The sequence below is a fragment of the Phyllobates terribilis genome, unplaced genomic scaffold (assembly GCF_046119375.1).
Source record: "Phyllobates terribilis strain yellow unplaced genomic scaffold, ASM4611937v1 Scaffold_65__1_contigs__length_7625178, whole genome shotgun sequence".
In the NCBI taxonomy this organism is placed as follows: domain Eukaryota; kingdom Metazoa; phylum Chordata; class Amphibia; order Anura; family Dendrobatidae; genus Phyllobates; species Phyllobates terribilis.
In genome coordinates this window covers 5413413-5437526 of record NW_027362825.1, presented here as the reverse complement: position 1 = coordinate 5437526, position 24114 = coordinate 5413413, and the positions used below count along the sequence as shown (strand labels likewise).

The 24114-nt window shown below is 38.4% G+C and overlaps 1 non-coding gene across 1 annotated transcript; it reads right to left on the bottom strand.

Annotated features, from left to right (window-relative positions):
• Window positions 1-1493: 1493 nt before the first annotated feature.
• On the bottom strand, window positions 1494-1576 carry TRNAL-CAG (transfer RNA leucine (anticodon CAG)). The gene has a single exon. It is a non-coding gene; the product is annotated as a tRNA-Leu (tRNA).
• Between the last annotated feature and the right edge of the window lie 22538 nt (window positions 1577-24114).

Below are 24114 nucleotides of genomic sequence, written 5' to 3'. Positions count from 1 at the left end.
ATAGGGGAACTCAGGTTATTGTGACTGTCAGAGGGGCACACAGAGGGCATTATTACTTTCTAAGGGGCAAAATTTGGTCACTGTTTTCTAGGGCACTTGCACATGGCATTACTATATTCTAGAGGGTTGTTTTACTATCTTGAGAGCACACAGAAGGTGCAGTAATATGGACACGTACAGCAACAGAGGCTCAGTATTGGGGTATCAGCAGGAAGAGGTGTTTGTGCAGGTTGGGACTAGATGGGGACGGGGCCTGAAATGTAAGGAGTCAAATGTGTCTTTGTTGTGATCTCTGCAGACCTGAGAGTCTGAGTCCTGGATGGAGAAGTCGTTGTGTCAGTCTGGGCCAGATGGAAAAGACGGGAAAAGTGAACAATTTAATCAGAAAGAACGTCAGCTGTAAGTTACTGCATATAACAGTGCTGTGATCTCTTATATATTCTGCAGGACTGGAATCTAGCAATATGTCACCATATGGCGGTAATAGCAGTGCTGGTCTTTGTATAGAGATTATTTTCAGTAACAGTGCTGTCATCTGCTGAGGTTCTCCTACATCCACTATCTGGGTGCACCACTATTTTTGTAATCAGGGTTTCCTGGTTAGGGGCCCACTCAGAAGTTTTGCCCACACTGAACCAAAGCCCTAGATACGCCTCTGATCACAAGCTATAAAAATGTTGATATTCGTTTACAAGTCTGTAACCTACATGTGGTATAGATATCTGGGCTCAGACTGGCCCACCGGTCAACAAGGAATCCTCGGGTGGGCCCCCAGTGTGCCCCTGAGCCTTGGGCATAACGATAGTAATTGTGTCCTACGTCACCACTGCCACCCTTTTGTATTTTACAGTTGTTCCTCCACTATAGCGAGGAAAAGGCCAAAAAGATATTTGCATATAGCTGTTGTGTGACCCCTAGAGTCAGTTCCACCTGTGTACACCAAAGATCCTAGTCTGACCATACTGATCTCTAGTGGCCAATGTGACAACTGCAATTTTTCTTTACAAATTGTTTTGTTTTTTTAGCTGATGTTCCTTTATTCTTTTAATACCACACAGGGATTGGTTTATTTTGTTTACAGTAAAACGCTGTATATCTATATTCCCGTATATACAGGTGTTAGTGCTCACATAACTGCGCTGTAAAGTAAGGAATGTGATCAGACAGGTCGTCACTGATTGTCGACACGATATGGGGTCGGATCACAGAATAGATAGGATTAGGCTTCATCATATTCTCATTACGATATACAACGGCAGGGAAAGGGTTAAAGGTGTTGTCACACAAATAAACATTTATCCAATTCTTGATTCCTTAGATGTCCCTTTAAGAAATCATTGTAGGCTGAAATTAGTAAAACAGCTGAAGTCCATGACTCAATGCTGCGTTACCATATAAATTCTATATAAGATTTCAGTGTTATTATGTGTTCTAACATGTACTAATCAATAACAGGAGAGAAGCTGTACAATGTCAGGAAGGAAAAGAACTGATGTCAAAAGTGGGATTCGAACCCACGCCTCCAGAGGAGACTGCGACCTGAACGCAGCACCTTAGACCGCTCGGCCATCCTGACTTCTGCTGGTTTAAGTAAATTAACTCTTTCTAAGCTAAGCAGCAGAAAGATGAGCATTACTTGTGATGAAAGGAAATATATCATGATTTATTTTATTTCAATATGCATTTTTAATTCCTTAGTGACGGAGCCAATTTTGAGCTTAACGACCAAAGCCACATTTTTAAAAACTGACACGTGTCACTTTATGTGATAATAACACTGTAATGCTTAACATATCCCCGTGATTCTGAAAGTGTTTTTTCGTGACACATTGTACTTTATATTAACGGCAAATTGAGGTCAATATGTTTTTAGTTTTTCTTGTGAAAATATCTAAAGTTTGCTGAAAATTTTTAAATGTTACCAATTTTTTAACTTTATCTGCTTATATCCTAAAACCAACTAGTCAGACAACCAAACAAGTTAATAAATAACATTTCCTAGTTGTCTACTTTATGTCAGCATCATTTCCCAAACCTCCTTTTATTTCGTTAAGATGTTAGAAAGGTTAAAATTTAGCAGCAAGATTTAATTTTCTTTTTTAAGAAAATGTAAGAAAATTTCCAAGTTCTATTTTTCACAGACCTAGTCAGTGTTGAAGTGACTTTGAGGGTCCTATATTTTGGAAAAACACCACTGAATTTACCCTAAGAACTTGTTCACACAATGCATTCCCAAACAAAAATGACACCGCAGTAAAACTGATGTGCTTTTACTGTATTTTTTAAGTTTACTGCAAAAAATGCATTGGGAAGGCATCATGTGAACACAGTCTGGACCTTTATTTTTATGCCATTCAAATTAGTAAGGAAATTAAAAAATATTTTTTTCTTTGCTGCAATACATATTCCTTATAACACAAAATAGTAATAAAAAAACTCCAACAAAACTAGACATCTACGTATCAGCAAAAAATAAAAATAGGCATTTTAGCCTTGCATGAGAAAGTGTCATATACATTTTTGGATTTTTTATTAGTTTAGTTTTGATTTGTAAATAACAATTAGTAATAAAATGTTGCAGTTGTCTTAGTGTCCACTAGATGTCAGTATCAGGTGCACACATTACAGATTTGTAAACCATGATTGCCATTTTTAAGATTATGATATTAAGTGTCTTTATGATCTGTGAATTGTGGAGTCCTGGAAAAAAATCAATGCAATAGAAAATGTAAAATTATTCTTTAAAAAAATACCTCTCCATATGCCGAAACCCACGATCAAACCAGGGACCTTTAGATCTTCAGTCTCAAGCCCCCATCTCACTTAGCGATATCGCTGCTGTGTCACGGTTTTGGTGACTCACCAGCAACCTCACCAGTGATGTCGCTATGTGTGACACTTTGCAAAGATCAGGTCCCTGCTGTGAGGTCGCTGATAGCTGCAAAGTGTCCTGGACCATTTTTTGGTTGTTGGCCTCCCGCTGGCCAGCATACATCGCTGTGTGTGACCAGCGGGACCAACGATCAGGCTGGTAACCATGGTAAACATCGGGTTACTAGGGGCACGCGCGCACTTAGTAACACACTGTTTACCATGAATACCACTCTGCTACGGTGCACGGAGGCTACCGTTCACCTTAGCAGAGTGGTATCCATGATAAACAGCAGTTTACTAGGGGCACACGTGCACTTAGTAACCCGATGTTTACCATAGTTACCAGCCTGCTCCTGCTTAAACAGCAGGCTGGTAACGGGAGCAGGACATCGTGAAACGATCCTTTCCACGATGTCGCTGCTCCCCTGATCGCTGGTGAGCCTGCCTGTTTGACTGCTCACCAGCGATGTATTAGCGATGCAGCAACGATCCCTGACAGGTCGTATCGTTGTCGGGATCGCTGCTGCATCGCTTAGTGTGACGGGGCCTTAACGCTCTCCCAACTGAGCTATTTCGGCTGGTGATAAGCTGTAAACTTCGATAATGTAAACTGAGGTCTAGAAAAGTTTCACTAAAAGAAAATTATATTGTTATATCACCGCAGTTCTAAAAATTAATTTTCCTAGTGGGAAAATAGAAAGTTCTAGCAGCATATTGACCATTATACAAGCGTGGAGAAGTCAGGGTAGAAATACCCACAATTTGTTATAAGACCTTTTTATTGTATTTAGAACAGACCAAATACTGCACTTTACTGTACAGAGAAACGCCTTCACGAGGACCCGTCCCAAGGTCAGAACTGACCAGTTTTTGCCCCTATTTTATTCCCATTGTTCCCCTGAGTTTACCGCTTTTTGCTCTTTGAAATTCACCATCCAGTTCCTTAGATATGGGCATTTTTGTTTAGTGATAATTTTTTGTCTTTTACCAAGGGGGCGTTGCTCGCAGGGTAATAACGCAGAGCAGCCTAAAGACACACCCACAGAGAATCCTGTGAGCCACACCCCTTTGGCAAAGAACAGAAACATTTTCACTAACATAAAGATCCCAGATCTCTGGAATTGTATGGCAGATTAAAAAAAAAGGAATAATGAGGGGATCAGCGGGAATAAAACAAGGGGCGAAAACTGGAAACTTTTGACTCGGTGATAGGTCATCTTTAATGGTTTTAAAAACAGCCATAAATCACCACTGTTAAATGATACACTGCACATGTACATGCTTTCTGGAAACAGGATGATCATCTAAGCTGGAGCACATGATTTTTACATCATTTAGACACCAATGTCCTCTCTCCCATAAAGGAAAAATTCAGGATGGGGCTGGAACTTGCCCTGTTGCTGATTTTAAATGGAATCTGTCACCAGGTATTTGCTGTTATCTGAGAGAAGCATAATGTAGGGACAGAGACCCTGATTCAGCAACGTTTCAGTTGCTGGGCTGCTTGCTGTAGTTTTGATAAAATCCCTGTTTTATCTACTGCAGATCTAGCAGCTTTCTGAATGCTGAGCTTTGCATAACCCCCCAAACTACTGATTGACAGCTTTCTGAGTACACTGTACAGGCAGAAAGCTGCCATTCAGCGGTTTGAGTGTGGTTATTAAAATTACATGTCCTATAGTGATAATCTCCTGCTGATAAATCACTGATTTTATTGAAATTGCAACAAGCTGCACAGTATGTGATACATTACTGGAATCAGGGGCTCTTATCCATCATTGTAGATTGTAAGCTCTTACGAGCAGGGTCGTCATTATTTTTGCTTTAACCACTTCGCACCAGAGCCTGTTTTTGCCTTCGTGACCGGGCCAATTTTTTCAATTCTGACCACTGTCACTTTATGAGGTAATTACTCTGGAACTCTTCAACGGATTCCCCTGATTCTGAGAATGTTTTTTCGTGACATTTTGTACTTCATGATAGTGGTAAAATTTCTTTGATATCACTTGCGTTTATTTGTGAAAAAATCAGAAATTTGGCGAAAATTTTGAAAATTTTGCAATTTTCAAACTTTGAATTTTCATGCCCTTAAATCAGAGAGATATGTCACACAAAATAGTTAATAAATAACATTTCCCACATGTCTACTTTACATCAGCACAATTTTGGAACCAAAATTTTTTTTTGTTAGGGAGCTATAAGGGTTAAAAGTTGACCAGCGATTTCTCATTTTTCCAACAAAATTTACAAAAACATTTTTTTAGGGACCATATCATATTTGAAGTCACTTTGAGGGGTCTTTATGACAGAAAATACCCAAAAGTGACACCATTCTAAAAACTACACCCCTCAAGGTGCTCAAAACCACATTCAAGAACTTTATTAACCCTTCAGGTGCTTCACAGGAATTTTTGGAATGTGGAAGAAAAAAATTAACATTTAACTTTTTTCACAAAAATGTTATTTTAGACCCAATTTTTTTTATTTTCACAGGGGTAACAGGAAAAAATGGACCCCAAAATTTTTTGTACAATTTCTCTTGAGCGCGCTGATACCCCATATGTGAGGGAAAACCACTGTTTGGGCGCACTGCAGGGCTCGGAAGGGAAGGAGCGCCATTAGACTTTTTGAATGTAAAATTTGCCAGAATAATTAGCAGACGCCATGTTGCGTTTGGAGAGCCCCTGATGTTCCTAAACAGTGGAAACCCCCCACAAGTGACGCCATTTTGGAAACTAGACCCCTTAGGGAACATATCTAGATGAGTGCTGAGCACCTTGAACCCCAAAGTGCTTCACAGAAGTTTATAATATTGAGCTGTAAAAATAAAATTTTCACATTTTTCCCACAAAAACGTTTTTCATCCCTTAATTTTGCATTATCATAAGGGTAATAGGATAAATTGCACCATGAAATTTGTTGTGCAGTTTCTCCTGAACACGCCGATACCCCATATGTGGAGGCAAACCACTGTTTGGGCGCACGGCAGGGTTTGGAAGGGAAGGAGCGCCATTTGACTTTTTGAATGTAAAATTTGTTTGAATAATTAGCGGACGCCATGCTGCATTTGGGGAGCCCCTGATGTGCCTAAACAGTAGAAACCCCCCACAAGTGACACCATTTTGGAAACTAGACCCCTTAGGGAACTTATCTAGATGTGTGGTGAGTACCTTGCACCCCCAGCTGCTTCACAGAAGTTTATAATATTGAGCCATAAAAATAAAATTTTCACATTTTTCCCACAAAAAATGTTTTTCATCCCCTAATTTTGCATTATCATAAGGGTAACAGGATAAATTGCACCATGAAATTTGTTGTACAATTTCTCCTGAGTACGCTGATACACCATTTGTGGGGGAAAACCACTGCTTTGGTGTACGGCAGGGTTCGGAAGAGAAAGGAGCACTATGTTGGCTGGGATAGGCAGCAGACACCATGTCACATTTGAAGAGTCGCTGACATGCCGAAACAGCAGAAACCCCAACAAGTGACCCCATTTTGTAAACTACACCTCTCAAGGAATTCATCTAGGGAAGTAGTGAGTATTTTTTAATTTTTAAATTTATACCATTGGGCAGTGAAAAAAGCATAATTATATTTTTACCACAAAAAAAATGTTTTACCCTCAGATTTTACATTTTCACACAGGGCAATGGGTAAAAATGGTGCCGAAATGTGTCACACAATTTCTTCTAAAAGTGGCAATACCCCTTATGTGGCTGTATCGTACCACTCAGCCATACGGCGAGATCTGGGGGGGACGGAGCGCTATTCGACAATTGGAGAACAAATTATTGTAGAATAGGCATTTGGATTTGGGAGCACAAAATTTTCTGAATTTCTTTTGGGGGGCAAGGGCCATTTTGCTTTTCTAGAGCCTTTCTGCTACCAGTAACTTGGAAGTCCCTTATATTTTTAACAGATGACGGACCTGAGTGGGGACTAGCTTTTTTTGAGGACTGAGTTGAAGCTTTTATTGGGAACATTTTACGTAACATTTATCCGGCGCTCTAGGCTGAACACTTACATCGGGGTTTCCATCTAAATTTCCAAGTGATGTAATTCAGATGAAACCCTTGCGGGATCCATTCACTGTAATGAGGCAGCAGAGTTACTCTGGACTCCGTCTGGCCTCTGTTTAGTGGTGTCCTTTTTTTCAGAAGTGCACAAAACTGTGGCCAACCGCACTTTTATGCACGCCTAAAACAAATGACACCGTGGGATCACAGGCCAGACGGCATCCACAGTGGCCTATATCTGCCTCATTACAGGGAATCTTCCGTCATGGGTTCCGGCTGAATCACATATTTCAGAGATTTACACGGAAACTCTGGCGTAAGTGCTCAGCGCAGAGCGCAGGATAAATGTGTGCCGAGCTATACTGCGATCTTTGGGAGACATAATAAACAAATCAGTAGCAGGTGAAGAATTGGTTTTATTTATTTTTTGACGCCGTTCCTAGTGTGATATAACTGATTAGATTACTTTATTCTTCAGGTCGGTGCAATTACAGAGATACCAGATTTATATCGGGTTTTTATGACTGACAGCTGTCACACACTAAGAGACGTTTTTTTTTTTGCAAAATCTAGTTTTTGCATCGCCATATTTTGAGAGCTATAATTTTTCCATGACGGCTTGTTTTTTGCGGGACGAGTTGACATTTTTATTGGTACCATTTTTGGGTACGGGACATTTTTTGATCGCTTTCTATTCCGTTTTTTGGGAGGTAAAATTAACAAAAACCAACAATTCAGGAATTGTTTTTTGAGGGTTTTTTTTATGCCGTTCTGCGTGTGGTAAAAGTGATCAGGCAGCGTTATTCTTCGGGTCAGTAGGTTTACAGCGATACTACACTTACTGTATATTTTTTTATGTTTTGGCGCTTTTACACAATAAAACAATTTTATAGAAAAAATATTTTTTTTGCATTGCTTTATTCTGAGCACTATAACTTTTTTATTTTTCGGCTGATGGAGCTGTATGGCGGCTTTTTTTTTGCGGAACAAGATGACGTTTTCAGCGGTACCATTTTTATTTCCATTTTGCTTTTTGATCGCATTTTTTTCCACTTTTTGTTTGGCGATATGAGGAAAAAGCCTAGTTTTTTGCTCCGTTTTTTATTTATTTTATTACGGTGTGCACAGAAGGAGTTAATTAGTGTGACAGTTTTATAGCTCGGGTTGTTTCGGACGCGGCAATACCAAATATTTGTACTTTTTTTATTTTTGCATAAATATACGGATTTATCGGTTTAATATTTTATTTATTTATTTTAATTTATTTTGTATTTTTTTTTTAACAGTTTCAAAACATTTTTTTTTACATTTTTTTACATTTTTACTTAGTCCCTGTATGGGACATTAATTTTTATTTTTCTGATCCCTGATCTCATGTAATGTAATAGACATATATTACATTACATGAGATCTTCACTGACTGTTTCACAGTCAGAGTCTCCTGCCAGGCTTCAGCTGCAGGCTGCAGGCTGAGCCAGGCAGGACACCATATATGGCAGAGCTGGAGGCGGTCATGTGACCTCCAGCTGCCATAGCAACCCAAGGTCCTGGAAGGTATCAGCGGTTGTCGGAGAGGTAAGTGGACGACCCCCTCTCCTCCTGCTGTCTTCTATATGCCGCGATCACTATAGATCGCGGCATATAGAAGACAGCAAAGGGTTAACATCACTGGGACCTGATCCAATCAGGTCCCGATGATGTTCCCTGTCAGAGCTATCGCTCTGCACAGCTCCTGCAGCGCTTGCAGGACCCTGGGGGTCCTGAGCGCTGCGGGACCACCCACCGTTTTTAAACGTCCGTGCTGCACAGAGCCCAGGCAGCGCGGACGTTTATCTACAGTGGGCGGTCGGGAAGCGGTTAATTATTGTATTTTCTTTAACTGTTACTTATGACTGTTGTATATGAACCTCTGAATTGTAAAGTGCTGTGGAATATGTTGGCGCTATATAAATAAAGATTATTATTATTATATCATGCTATTCTTAGATAAAAAAGCCCCCAAAAAACTGCTCACAGATTCCCGTTAAATTCTATAAAACCAACAAACAAGCAGCAGCCAGCTATGATACAGAATTCGCTGATGTTTTCATCCCTCACCAGATTTTCTTTACAGTTTTGAAATCTGGCACTCTGCCCAATCCCAGTATACCACTAGCAACCATTTCAGTGCGCCAAAAGCCAGGGATGGACAATACCTAATTGACCTATTATAGGCGCATATCTGTCATCAATATTGATGTTAACCTTACTGGCAAAATATTCACTATTTATCTCATCTTGGATTTGGGATTATTGGCAGGGACCACATAGATGTCTTGGTTGCTGTTAAGCCGATGTCTTTCCCACTATTCATTGCTGCAAAATATTAAGATTTGAGAGTCCTCAGTGGTTGATACCTTTTAATGGCTAACTGAAAAGATGGTAGCAAGTTGCAAGCTTCCGAGACTACTCAGGCATCTTCATCAGGCATAGTATAACAGTCACATAGTTATACACAATGGGACACAGCAATAATGTAATAGATGAGACAGGTAGCATACAGCAGAGCTGTTACTGTGGGAGAAAGATAAACAGTTCTGGCTGTAAATATTGGATTAGTTCATAGATAAGGACTGTGAAAGTTTTATTGTCCGATGATTAAGGTCTGGTCCAGGTTTATGATGACCCCAAAGTTCTAAGGACCACATTCCTTAGTTGATGTAGAATGACATTTATGTTACCTGTCTCACCTATTACATTATTTCTGTGTCCCATTGTCTATAAATATGTGACTCTTCAGATTTTGTGTTGTACTATGCCTGATGAAGAGGCCTGAGTAGTCTCGAAAGCTTGCAACTTGTTACCATCTTTTCAGCTAGCCATTAAAAGGTATCAACCACTGATGACTCTCAAATCTTAATATTTTTCTATGTACTGGCTAAGACGGTACAAGAATATTCATTGCTGCAGGCAGTCATGCTCCTGTTCCTTGACATGCACAAAGCCTTGGTTCCCTTTCTTGGAGATACCTCTTTCCTTGCATGGGTTTGTAAGTTACAGTATGTATAGTTTGTCCTCTAAAAGGGGTTGTCCACCTGATGACAGATTCCCTTTAAGGACTGATCCAGCTTCACTGTCCTTTCTGGAGGAGGTTTTAGATTTTATGACTGGGCTGAGTTAATGCAATCAAATCCTTGCACACCCACTGCCTGTCTTGTGACAGTGATTGGCAGGTCACTATTTATTAGGTAACCTGTCTCTCCCACCCTAGATCCAGTGCCATCATTCCCCATGGTAGGGAATAGGGAAGAGAGGCAGCAGTGTAAGTGCAGGGCCCGCCCATTGCACTTGCGGCTCATTTGCATAACAATGAAACATTATATTTCTCTAAAATGAAACCCAGATCTTCAAAATAATAGCATGGCTATAATCAGGCATTCTGGGCACTTTGTATAGATAGCATTAGATTGGGGTATAAAACCTGATGAGAGGTTCCCTTTAAAAGCAATATTCCAGGTTTCAGTGTAATTATTTGCAGGGATCCAGGTAACATTAAGATGCTGTTTGGCAATAAATCTGCTTTTGCTATTCCTTCCAGTGATTTTCCTTTGTGTAAATTTTAGGAAAAGCTAAATGTCAGCACTAATGGGGCCAATGTCTCACTCACATGTCTTACTCTGGGTGCGAATGGAAACAGGGTGAAATCTTCACCCATCAGAATTCTTTCTTTTGTTGCAAAGGGAAAAATTGAGGCCTGAATTGGAAATCTGTGATGAAACCAAAAAACTAGATTTTTTGGCTGGAATCATTTTGAATTTTTCCCAGTTCTGGAGAAGATCCATAGTAATCTGCAGATCGGAAAGCAAAGATAATCTATCTGATCTGCTGATGGGCTGCAGCGTTCACTTGACAAGCAAAGTAACCCGATCCCCAAGTAACATGGCGCTCGGAAAGAAGAAGTTGGGCTTGCTTGGGATTTACATCTTTTTCTTCTTTTATTCTGTACACCGAGAGCACTGGAGAGCATTTCCAGTAGCGGATAACAACTATAAAACCGCTGGACCTTCTCGCCTTACATTTTGTACTAAGATTAGTGTTGAGCGAGCATGCTCGACACTGCTCGGTACTCGCCCGAGCATCTCACTACTCGGGATGTTCGGCGAGCACCGAGCATTTCCGGGTTACTCGGGCGGGAGCTCGGGTCTCCGCCCTGCACGTTTGGCGCTCTTTACAGAGCCAATGAACATGCAGGGATTGCCAGCCAGTCACTGTAATGCCGCAGCCATGTTGTTTGTGGGCATTGCAGTGATTGGCTGGACGCACAGCGTCACCTCGAGTATTTAAAACCGGGCGCTGCCATCTTGGACACAGTCGCCCGGGATCAGAGAGTGTAGGGTCAGTGCTGCTGAGTTAGGGAGAGATATATAGTGCAAAATAGGTAGTGTAGGGTCTCTAAAGCCTGCCAAATCAAACAAACAGTCCTTCTCAGGACTAATATCCATCCCAGATATCAGGCAGGCAGGCTGTATAGGAGACGCACTGGTTATACCAACAAACACTGCATTACAGTACTGTGTGCTCCTGCTGGTCAAATTGCTAGACTTATCCCCTGGTCTCAGGGGCCAGGAAAAATCCTTTTTTTTTCATCTAAATCCTGTATTTATTTATTTTTCCTCAGTCAAACTGTACAAATACGCGTCTTATTAACCTTTTGGTATTCCCCCACCCCCCAAAAAATTGAGTGTGTCTGTGACCGATCAGACACCAATATATCTGGTTAAATGAGTCTGGTGTAGGTCAGATAACTAGAACTTTGGTTTTGCAGTCCCATTGTTCAAATCTCTGTATTATACGGCTTTTGGCCGTTTTTCCGTAAAAAAAAAACAGTAATAGTGTCTCCCTGACTGTTCAGACACAAATATATCTGTTTAAAAGATTCTGGTGTAGGCCAGATAACTAGAACTGTGGTTTTGCAGTTCTACGGTTCAAATCTCTGTATTATCCTGCTTTTGGCCTTTTTTCCGTAAAAAAAAACCAGTAATAGTGCCTCCCTGACTGTTCAGACACAAATATATCTGTTTAAAACATTCTGGTGTAGACCACATAACTGTCACTGTGATTTTGCAGTTCCACGGTTCAAATCTCTGTATTTTACTGGTTTTGGCCTTTTTTACGTAAAAAAAAACAGTAATAGTGTCTCCCTGACTGTTCAGACACAAATATATCTGTTTAAAAGACTCTGGTGTAGGCCAGATAACTAGAACTGTGGATTTGCAGTTCCATGGTTCAAATCTTTGTATTATCCAGCTTTTGGCCTTTTTTCCGTAAAAAAAAACAGTAATAGTGCCCCCCTGACTGTTCAGATGCAAATATATCCGTTTAAAAGATTCTGATGTAGGCCAGATAACTATAACTGTGGTTTCACAGTTCCACGGGTCAAATCTCTGTATTATCCTGCTTTTGGCCTTTTTTCCGTAAAAAAAACAGTAATAGTGCCTCCCTGACTGTTCAGACACAAATATATCTGTTTAAAAGATTCTGGTGTAGGCCACATAACTAGAACTGTGGTTTTGCAGTTCCATGGTTCAAATCTCTGTATTATCCTGCTTTTGGACTTTTTTCCATAAAAAAAACAGTAATAGTGCCTCACTGACTGTTCAGACACAAATATATCTGTTTAAAAGATTCTGGTGTAGGCCACATAACTAAAACTGTGGTTTTGCAGTTCCACGGTTCAAATCTCTGTATTATCCTGCTTTTGGCATTTTTTACGTAAAAAAGACAGTAATAGTGCCTCCCTGACTGTTCAGATAAAAATATATCTGTTTAAAAGATTCTGGTGTAGGCCAGATAACTAGAGCTGTGGTTTTGCAGTTCCATGGTTTAAATCTCTGTATTATCCTGCTTTTGGCCTTTTTTCCGTAAAAAAAAACAGTAATAGTGCCTCCCTGACTGATCAGACACAAATATATCTGTTTAAAAGATTCTGGTGTAGGCCAGATAACTAGTACTGTGGTTTTGCTGTTCCAAGGTTCAAATTTCTTTATTATCCAGCCTTTGGCCTTTTTTCCATAAAATAAAACAGTAATAGTGCCTCCCTGACTGTTCAGACACAAATATATCTATTTAAAACATTCTGGTGTAGGCCAGATAACTAGAACTGTGGTTTTGCAGTTCCACGGTTCAAATCTCTGTATTATTCTGCTTTTGGCCTTTTTCCATGAAAAAAAACAGTAATAGTGTCTCCCTGACTGTTCAGACACAAATATATCTGTTTAAAACATTCTGGTGTAGGCCACATAACTATAACTGTGGTTTTGCAGTTCCACATTTCAAATCTCTGTATTATTCTGCTTTTGGCCTTTTTTCCGTAAAAAAAAACAGTAAGAGTGTCTCGCTGACTGTTCAGACACAAATATATCTGTTTAAAAGATTCTGGTGTAGGCCACATAACTATAACTGTGGTTTTGCAGTTCCACGGTTCAAATCTTTGTATTGTCCTGCTTTTGGCCTTTTTTCCATAAAAAAAAACAGTAATAGTGTCTCCCTGACTGTTCAGACACAAATATATCTGTTTAAAAAATTCTGGTGTAGGCCAGATAGCAAGAACTGCGGTTCTGCAGTTCCATGGTACAAATCTCTGTATTATCAATCTTTTGGCCTTTTTTCCGTATTAAAAAACAGTAATAGTGTCTCCCTGACTGTTCAGACACAAATTTATCTGTTTAAAAGATTCTTGTGTAGGCCAGATAACTAGAACTGTGGTAGTTCCATTGTTGAAATCTCTGCATTATCCAGCTTTTGGCCTTTTTTCTGTAAAAAAAACAGTATTAGTGTCTCTCTGACTGTTCAGACACAAATATATCTGTTTAAAAGATACTGGTTTAGGCCAGATAACTGTAACTTTGGTTTTGCAGTTCCACGGTTCAAATCTCTGTATTATCCAGCTTTTGGCCTTTTTTCCGTAAAAAACAAAAAATAGTGTCTCACTGACTATTCAGACACAAATATATCTGTTTAAAAGATTCTGGTGTAGGCCAGATAAGTAGAACTTTGGCTTTGCAGTTCCACGGTCCAAAGCTCAGTATTATCCAGCTCTTGGACTTTTTCCCGTAAAAAAAAAACAGTAATAATGTCTCGCTGACTGTTCAGACACAAATATATCTGTTTAAAAGATTCTGGTGTAGGCCAGATAACAAGAACTGCAGTTCTGCAGTTCCACGGTTCAAATCTATTTATTACCCATCTTTTGGTCTTTTTTCCATATAAAAAAACAGTAATAGTATCTCGCTGACTGTTCAGACACAAATATATCTGTTTAAAAGATTCTGGTGTAGGCCAGATAACTTGAAATTTGGTTTTGCAGTTCCACCGTTCAAATCTATGTATTATTCATCTTTTCGCTTTTTTTCCGTATAAAAAAACAGTAATAGTGTCTCCCTAACTGTTCAGACACAAATTTATCTGTTTTAAAGATTCTGGTGTAGGCCAGATAACTAGAACTGTGGTTTTGCAGTTCCACGGTTCAAATCTCTGTATTATTCTGCTTTTGGCCTTTTCCATGAAAAAAAACTGTAATAGTGTCTCCCTGACTGTTCAGACACAAATATATCTGTTTAAAAGTTTCTGGTATAGGCCAGATAACTAGAACTTTGGTTTTGCAGTTCCACGGTTCAAATCTCTGTATTATCCAGCTTTTGGCCTTCTTTCCGTAAAAAAAAAAAAAATAGTTTCTCGCTGACTATTCAGACACAAATATATCTGTTTAAAAGATTGTGGTGTAGGCCAGATAACTAGAACTTTGGTTTTGCAGTTCCACGGTTCAAATCTTTGTATTATCCAGCTTTTGGCCTTTTTTCCGTATAAAAAAACAGTACTAGTGTCTCCCTGATTGTTCAGACACAAATATATCCATTTAAAAATTCTGGTGTAGACCAGATAACTAGAACTGTGGTTTTGCAGTTCCACGGTTCTAATCTCTGTATTATCCAGCTTTTGGTCTTTTTTCCATAAAATGTACAGTAATAGAATCTCCCTGATTGTTCAGACACAAATATATCTATTTAAAAGATTCTGGTGTAGGCCAGATAACTAAAACTTTGGTTTTGCAGTTCCACGGTTCAAATCTCTGTATTATCCAGCTTTTGGCCTTTTTTCCGTAAAAAAATCCCCAGTAATAGTGTCTCCCTGACTGTTCAGACACAAATATATCTGTTTAAAAGATTCTGGAGTAGGCCAGATAACTAGAACTTTTGTTTTGCATTTCCACGGTTCAAATCTCAGTATTATCCAGCTTTTGGCCTTTTTTCCATAAAAAAAAACAGTAATGGGGTCTCACTGACTGTTCAGACACAAATATATCTGTTTAAAAGATTCTGGTGTAGGCCAGATAACTAGAACTGTGGTTTTGCAGTTCCATGGTTCAAATCTCTGTATTATCCAGCTTTTTGCCTTCTTTCCGTAAAAAAAAAACAGTAATGGGGTCTCCCTGACTGTTCAGACACAAATATATCTGGTTAAAAGATTCTGGTGTAGGCTAGATAACTAGAACTGTGGATTTGCAGTACCACGGTTCAAATCTCTGAATTATCCAGCTTTTGACATGTTTTCCGTAAAAAAAACCCAGAAATAATGTCTCACTGACTGTTCAGACGCCAATATATCTGTTTAAAAGATTCTGGTGTAGGCCAGATAACTAGAACTTTGGTTTTGCAGTTCCACGGTTCAAATCTCTGTATTATTCAGCTTTTGGCCTTTTTTCCGTAAAAAAAAACCAGTAATAGTGTCTCGCAGACTGTTCAGACACAAATATATTGGTTTAAAAGATTCTGGTGTAGGCCAGATAACTAGAACTTTGGTTTTGCAGTTCCACGGTTCAAATCTCAGTATTATCCAGCTTTTGGCCATTTTTCCGTAAAAAAAAACAGTAATAGTGTCTCCCTGACTGTTCAGACACAAATATATCTATTTAAAAGATTCTGGTGTACGCCAGATAACTAGAACTTTGGTTCTGCAGTTCCACATTTCAAATCTCAGTATTATCCAGCTTTTGACCTTTTTCCGTAAAAAAAAACAGTAATAGTGTCTCACTGACTGTTCAGACACAAATATATCTGTTTAAAAGATTCTGGTGTAGGCCAGATAACTAAAACTTTGGTTTTGCAGTTCCACGATTCATATCTCTGTATTATCCAGCTTTTGGCCTTTTTTCCGTAAAAAAACCCCTAGTTATAGTGTCTCTTTGACTGTTCCGACACAAATATATCTGTTTAAAAAATTCTGGAGTAGGCCAGATAACTAGAACTTTTGTTTTGCATTTCCACGGTTCAAATCTCAGTATTATCCAGCTTTTGGCCATTTTTCCATAAAAAAACAGTAATGGAGTCTCCCTGACTGTTCAGACACAAATATATCTGTTTGAAAGATTCTGGTGTAGGCCAGATAACTAGAACTGTGGTTTTGCAGTTCCACGGTACAAATCTCTGTATTATCCAGCTTTTGGCCTTTGTTCCATAAAAAAAACAGTAAAAGTGTCTCCCTGACTGTTCAGACACAAATATATCTGTTTAAAAGATTCTGTTGTAGGCCAGATAACTAAAACTTTGGTTTTGCAGTTTCACGGCTCAAATCTCTGTATTATCCAGCTTTTGGCATTTTTTCCATAAAAAAAACAGTAATGGTGTCTCCCTGACTGTTCAGACACAAATATATCTGTTTGAAAGATTCTGGTGTAGGCTAGATAACTAGAACTGTGGTTTTGCAGTTCCATGGTTCAAATCACTGTATTATCCAGCTTTTGGCCTTCTTTCCTTAAAAAAAAACAGGAAAAGTGTCTCCCTGACTGTTTAGACACAAATATATCTGTTTAAAAGATTCTGGTGTAGGCCAGATAACTAGAACTGTGGATTTGCAGTACCACGTTTCAAATCTCTGAATTATCCAGCTTTTGGCCTGTTTTCCGTAAAAAAAAACAGTAATAGTGTCTCCCTGACTGTTCAGACGCCAATATATCTGTTTAAAAGATTTTGGTGTAGGCCAGATAATTAGAACTGTGGTTTTGCAGTTCCACGGTTCAAACCTCAGTATTATCCAGCTTTTGTCCTTTTTTCCGGAAATAAAAACAGTAATATTGTCTCGCTGACTGTTCAGACACAAATATATCTGTTTAAAAGATTCTGGTGTAGGCCAGATAACTAGAACTCTGGTTTTGAAGTTCCACGGTTCAAATCTCTGTATTATCCAGCTTTTGCCCTTTTTTCCATAAAAAAAAACAGTAATAGTGTCTCGCTGACTGTTCAGACACAAATATATCTGTTTAAAAGATTCTGGTGTAGGCCAGATAACTAGAACTTTGGTTTTGCAGTTCCACGGTTCAAATCTCAGGATTATCCAGCTTTTGGCCTTTTTTCCGTAAAAAAAACAGAAATAGTGTCTTCCTGACTGTTCAGACACAAATATATATATTTAAAAGATTTTGGTGTACGCCAGATAACTAGAACTTTGGTTTTGCAGTTCCACGGTTCAAATCTCAGTATTATCCAGCTTTTGACCTTTTTTCCGTTAAAAAAAAAACAGTAATAGTGTCTCGCTGACTGTTCAGACACAAATATATCTGTTTAAAAGATTCTGGTGTAGACCAGAAAACTAGAGCTGTGGTTTTGCAGTTCCACGGTTCTAATCTCTGTATTATCCAGCTTTTGGTCTTTTTTTCCGTAAAATGAACTGCAATAGAATCTCCCTGATTGTTCAGACACAAATATATCTATTTAAAAGATTCTGGTGTAGGCCAGGTAGCTAAAACTTTGGTTTTGCAGTTCCACGGTTCAAATCTCTGTATTATCCAGATTTTGGCCTTTTTTCCGTAAAAAAACCCCCAGTAATAGTGTCTCCCTGACTGTTCCGACACAAATATATCTGTTTAAAAGATTCTGGAGTAGGCCAGATAACTAGAACTTTTGTTTTGCATTTCCACGGTTCAAATCTCAGTATTATCCAGCTTTTGGCCTTTTTTCCATTAAAAAAAACAGTAATGGGGTCTCCCTGACTGTTCAGACACAAATATATCTGTTTAAAAGACTCTGTTGTAGGCCAGATAACTAGAACTGTGGTTTTGCAGTTCCACGGTTCAAATGTCTGTATTATCCAGCTTTTGGCATTTTTCCGTAAAAAAAACCAGTAATAGTGTCTCGCTGACTGTTCAGACACAAATATATCTGTTTAAAAGATTCTGGTGTAGGCCAGATAACTAGAACTGTGGTTTTGCAGTTCCACGGTTCAAATCTATGTATTATCCAGCTTTTGGCCTTTTTTCCATAAAAAAAACAGTAATGGAGTCTCCCTGACTGTTCAGACACAAATATATCTGTTTGAAAGATTCTGGTGTAGGCCAGATAACTAGAACTGTGGTTTTGCGGTACCACGGTTCAAATCTCTGAATTATCCAGCTTTTGGCCTGTTTTCCGTAAAAAAAAACAGTAATAGTATCTCCCTGACTGTTCAGACACCAATATATCTGTTTAAAAGATTCTGGTGTAGGCCAGATAACTAAAACTTTGGTTTTGCAGTTCCACGGTTCAAATCTCTGTATTATTCAGCTTTTGGCCTTTTTTCCGTAAAAAAAACAGTAATAGTGTCTCGCTGACTGTTCAGACACAAATATATCTGTTTAAAAGATTCTGGTGTACGCCAGATAACTAGATCTTTGGTTCTGTAGTTCCACGGTTCAAATCTCAGTATTATCCAGCTTTTGACCTTTTTTCCGTAAAAAAAAAACAGTAATAGTGTCTCGCTGACTGTTTAGACACAAATATATCTGTTTAAAAGATTCTGGTGTAGACCAGATAACTAGAACTGTGGTTTTGCAGTTCCACGGTTCTAATCTCTGTATTATCCAGCTTTTGGTCTTTTTTCCGTAAAATGAACAGTAGTAGGATCTCCCTGATTGTTCAGACACAAATATATCTATTTAAAAGATTCTGGTGTAGGCCAGATAACTAAAACTTTGGTTTTGCATTTCCACGGTTCAAATCTCAGTATTATCCAGCTTTTGGCCATTTTTCCATAAAAAAAACAGTAATGGAGTCTCCCTGACTGTTCAGACACAAATATATCTATTTAAAAGATTCTGTTGTAAGCCAGATAACTAGAACTGTGGTTTTGCAGTTCCACCGTTCAAATCTATGTATTATCCTGCTTTTGGCCTTTTTTCCGTAAAAAAAAAAAAAAATAGTGTCTCGCTGACTGTTCAGACACAAATATATCTATTTAAAAGATTCTGGTGTAGGCCAGATAACTAAAACTTTGGTCTTGCAGTTTCACGGTTCAAATCTATGTATTATCTAGCTTTTGGCCTTTTTTCCATAAAAAAAACAGTAATGGTGTCTTCTTGACTGTTCAGACACAAATATATCTGTTTGAAAGATTCTGGTGTAGGCCAGATATCTAGAACTGTGGTTTTGCAGTTACACGGTTTAAATCTATGTATTATCCAGCTTTTGGCCTTTTTTCCATAAAAAAAACAGTAATGGTGTCTCCCTGACTGTTCAGACACAAATATATCTGTTTGAAAGATTCTGGTGTAGGCCAGATAACTAGAACTGTGGTTTTGCAGTTCCACAGTACAAATCTCTGTATTATCCAGCTTTTGGCCTTTTTTCCGCAAAAAAAAAACAGTAAAAGTGTCTCCCTGACTGTTCAGACACAAATATATCTGTTTAAAAGATTCTGGTGTAGGCCAGATAATTAGAACTGTGGTTTTGCAGTTCCACGGTTCAAACCTCAGTATTATCCAGCTTTTGGCCTTTTTTCCAGAAATAAAAACAGTAATATTGTCTCGCTGACTGTTCAGACACAAATATATCTGTTTAAAAGATTCTGGTGTAGGCCAGATAACTAGAACTGTGGTTTTGAAGTTCCACGGTTCAAATCTCTGTATTATCCAGCTTTTGCCCTTTTTTCCATAAAAAAAAACAGTAATAGTGTCTCGCTGACTGTTCAGACACAAATATATCTGTTTAAAAGATTCTGGTGTAGGCCAGATAACTAGAACTGTGGTTTTGCAGTACCAAGGATCAAATCTCTGAATTATCCAGCTTTTGGCCTGTTTTCCGTAAAAAAAAACAGTAATAGTGTCTCCCTGACTGTTCAGACACCAATATATCTGTTTAAAAGATTCTGGTGTAGGCCAGATAACTAAAACTTTGGTTTTGCAGTTCCACCGTTCAAATCTCTGTAATATTCAGCTTTTGGCCTTTTTTCCGTAAAAAAAAACAGTAATAGTGTCTCGCTGACTGTTCAGACACAAATATATCTGTTTAAAAGATTCTGGTGTAGGCCAGATAACTAGAACTTTGGTTTTGCAGTTCCATGGTTCAAATCTCAGTATTATCCAGCTTTTGGCCTTTTTTCCGTAAAAAAAAACAGAAATAGTGTCTCCCTGACTGTTCAGACAGAAATATATCTATTTGAAAGATTCTGGTGTACGCCAGATAACTAGAACTTTGGTTCTGCAGTTCCACGGTTCAAATCTCAGTATTATCCAGCTTTTGACCTTTTTTCCATAAAAAAAAACATTAATAGTGTCTCACTGACTGTTCAGACACAAATATATCTGTTTAAAAGATTCTGGTGTAGACCAGATATCTAGAACTGTGGTTTTGCAGTTCCACAGTTCTAATCTCTGTATTATCCAGCTTTTGGTCTTTTTTCCGTAAAATGAACAGTAGTAGAATCTCCCTGATTGTTCAGACACAAATATATCTATTTAAAAGATTCTGGTGTAGGCCAGATAACTAAAACTTTGGTTTTGCAGTTCCACGGTTCAAATCTCTGTATTATCCAGCTTTTGGCCTTTTTTTCCGTAAAAAAACCGCAGTAATAGTGTCTCCCTGACTGTTCAGACACAAATATATCTGTTTAAAAGATTCTGGAGTAGGCCAGATAACTAGAATTTTTGTTTTGCATTTCCACGGTTCAAATCTCAGTATTATCCAGCTTTTGGCCTTTTTTCCATAAAAAAACAGTAATGGGGTCTCCCTGACTGTTCAGACACAAATATATCTGTTTAAAAGATTCTGTTGCAGGCCAGATAACTAGAACTGTGGTTTTGCAGTTCCACGGTTCAAATCTCTGTATTATCCAGCTTCTGGCCTTTTTTCCGTAAAAAAAAACAGTAATAGTGTCTCGCTGACTGTTCAGACACAAATATATCTGTTTAAAAGATTCTGGTGTAGGCCAGATAACTAGAACTGTGGTTTTGCAGTTCCACCGTTCAAATCTATGTATTATCCTGCTTTTGGCCTTTTTTCCGTAAAAAAAAAAAAAAATAGTGTTTCGCTGACTGTTCAGACACAAATATATCTATTTAAAAGATTCTGGTGTAGGCCAGATAACTAAAACTTTGGTTTTGCAGTTTCACGGTTCAAATCTCTATATTATCCAGCCTTTGGTCCTTTTTTTCCATAAAAAAAACAGTAATGGTGTCTCCCTGACTGTTCAGAAACAAATATATCTGTTTGAAAGATTCTGGTGTAGGCCAGATAACTAGAACTGTGGTTTTGCAGTTCCATGGTTCAAATCACTGTATTATCCAGCTTTTGGCCTTCTTTCCGTAAAAAAACACAGTAAAAGTGTCTCCCTGACTGTTCAGACACAAATATATCTGTTTAAAAGATTCTGGTGTAGGCCAGATAACTAGAACTGTGGATTTGCAGTACCACGTTTCAAATCTCTGTATTATTCAGCTTTTGTCCTTTTTTCCGTAAAAAAAAAACAGTAATAGTGTCTCCCTGACTGTTCAGACACAAATATATTTGTTTAAAAGATTCTGGTGTAGGCCAGATAATTAGAACTGTGGTTTTGCAGTTCCACGGTTCAAACCTCTGTATTATCCATCTTTTGGCCATTTTTCCATAAAAAAAACAGTAATGGAGTCTCCCTGACTGTTCAGACACAAATATATCTGTTTGAAAGATACTGGTGTAGGCCAGATAGCTACAACTGTGGTTTTGCAGTTCCACGGTACTAATCTCTGTATTATCCAGCTTTTGGAATTTTTTCCATAAAAAAAACAGTAAAAGTGTCTCCCTGACTGTTCAGACACAAATATATCTGTTTAAAAGATTCTGGTGTAGGCCAGATAACTAGAACTGTGGTTTTGCAGTACCACGGTTCAAATCTCTGAATTATCCAGCTTTTTGCCTTTTTTTCGTAAAAAAAAACAGTAATAGTGTCTCGCTGACAGTTCAGACACAAATATATCGGTTTAAAAGATTCTGGTTTAGGCCAGATAGCTAGAACTTTGGTTTTGCAGTTCCACGGTTCAAATCTAAGTATTGTCCAGCTTTTGGCCTTTTTTCCGCAAAAAAAAAAACAGTAATAGTGTCTCCCTGACTGTTCAGACACAAATATATCTATTTAAAAGATTCTGGTGTACGCCAGAAAACTATAACTTTGGTTTTGCAGTTTCACGGTTCAAATCTCAGTATTATCCAGCTTTTGGCCTTTTTTCCGTAAGAAAAAACAGTAATAGTGTCTCGCTGACTGTTCAGACACAAATATATATGTATAAAAGATTCTGGTGTAGGCCAGATAACTAGAACTGTGGTTTTGCAGTTCCCCGGTTCAAACCTCAGTATTATCCAGCTTTTGACCTTTTTTCCGTAAAATAAAACAGAAATAGTGTCTCCCTGACTGTTCAGACAGAAATATATCTATTTGAAAGATTCTGGTGTACGCCAGATAACTAGAACTTTGGTTCTGCAGTTCCACGTTTCAAATCTCAGTATTATCCAGCTTTTGACCTTTTTTCCATAAAAAAAAACAGTAATAGTGTCTCGCTGACTGTTCAGACACAAATATATCTGTTTAAAAGATTCTGGTGTAGACCAGATAACTAGAACTGTGGTTTTGCAGTTCCACGGTTCTAATCTCTGTATTATCCAGCTTTTGGTCTTTTTTTCCGTAAAATGAACTGCAATAGAATCTCCCTGATTGTTCAGACACAAATATATCTATTTAAAAGATTCTGGTGTAGGCCAGGTAGCTAAAACTTTGGTTTTGCAGTTCCACGGTTCAAATCTCTGTATTATCCAGCTTTTGGCCTTTTTTCCGTAAAAAAACCCCCAGTAATAGTGTCTCCCTGACTGTTCCGACACAAATATATCTGTTTAAAAGATTCTGGAGTAGGCCAGATAACTAGAACTTTTGTTTTGCATTTCCACGGTTCAAATCTCAGTATTATCCAGCTTTTGGCCTTTTTTCCATTAAAAAAAACAGTAATGGGGTCTCCCTGACTGTTCAGACACAAATATATCTGTTTAAAAGACTCTGTTGTAGGCCAGATAACTAGAACTGTGGTTTTGCAGTTCCACGGTTCAAATGTCTGTATTATCCAGCTTTTGGCATTTTTCCGTAAAAAAAACAGTAATAGTGTCTCGCTGACTGTTCAGACACAAATATATCTGTTTAAAAGATTCTGGTGTAGGCCAGATAACTAGAACTGTGGTTTTGCAGTTCCACGGTTCAAATCTATGTATTATCCAGCTTTTGGCCTTTTTTCCATAAAAAAAACAGTAATGGAGTCTCCCTGACTGTTCAGACACAAATATATCTGTTTGAAAGATTCTGGTGTAGGCCAGATAACTAGAACTGTGGTTTTGCGGTACCACGGTTCAAATCTCTGAATTATCCAGCTTTTGGCCTGTTTTCCGTAAAAAAAAACAGTAATAGTATCTCCCTGACTGTTCAGACACCAATATATCTGTTTAAAAAATTCTGGTGTAGGCCAGATAACTAAAACTTTGGTTTTGCAGTTCCACGGTTCAAATCTCTGTATTATTCAGCTTTTGGCCTTTTTTCCGTAAAAAAAACAGTAATAGTGTCTCGCTGACTGTTCAGACACAAATATATCTGTTTAAAAGATTCTGGTGTAGGCCAGATAACTAGAACTTTGGTTTTGCAGTTCCACGGTTCAAATCTCAGTATTATCCAGCTTTTGGCCTTTTTTCCGCAAAAAAAAACAGAAATAGTTTCTCGCTGACTGTTCAGACAGAAATATATCTATTTGAAAGATTCTGGTGTACGCCAGATAACTAGATCTTTGGTTCTGTAGTTCCACGGTTCAAATCTCAGTATTATCCAGCTTTTGACCTTTTTTCCGTAAAAAAAAAACAGTAATAGTGTCTCGCTGACTGTTTAGACACAAATATATCTGTTTAAAAGATTCTGGTGTAGACCAGATAAC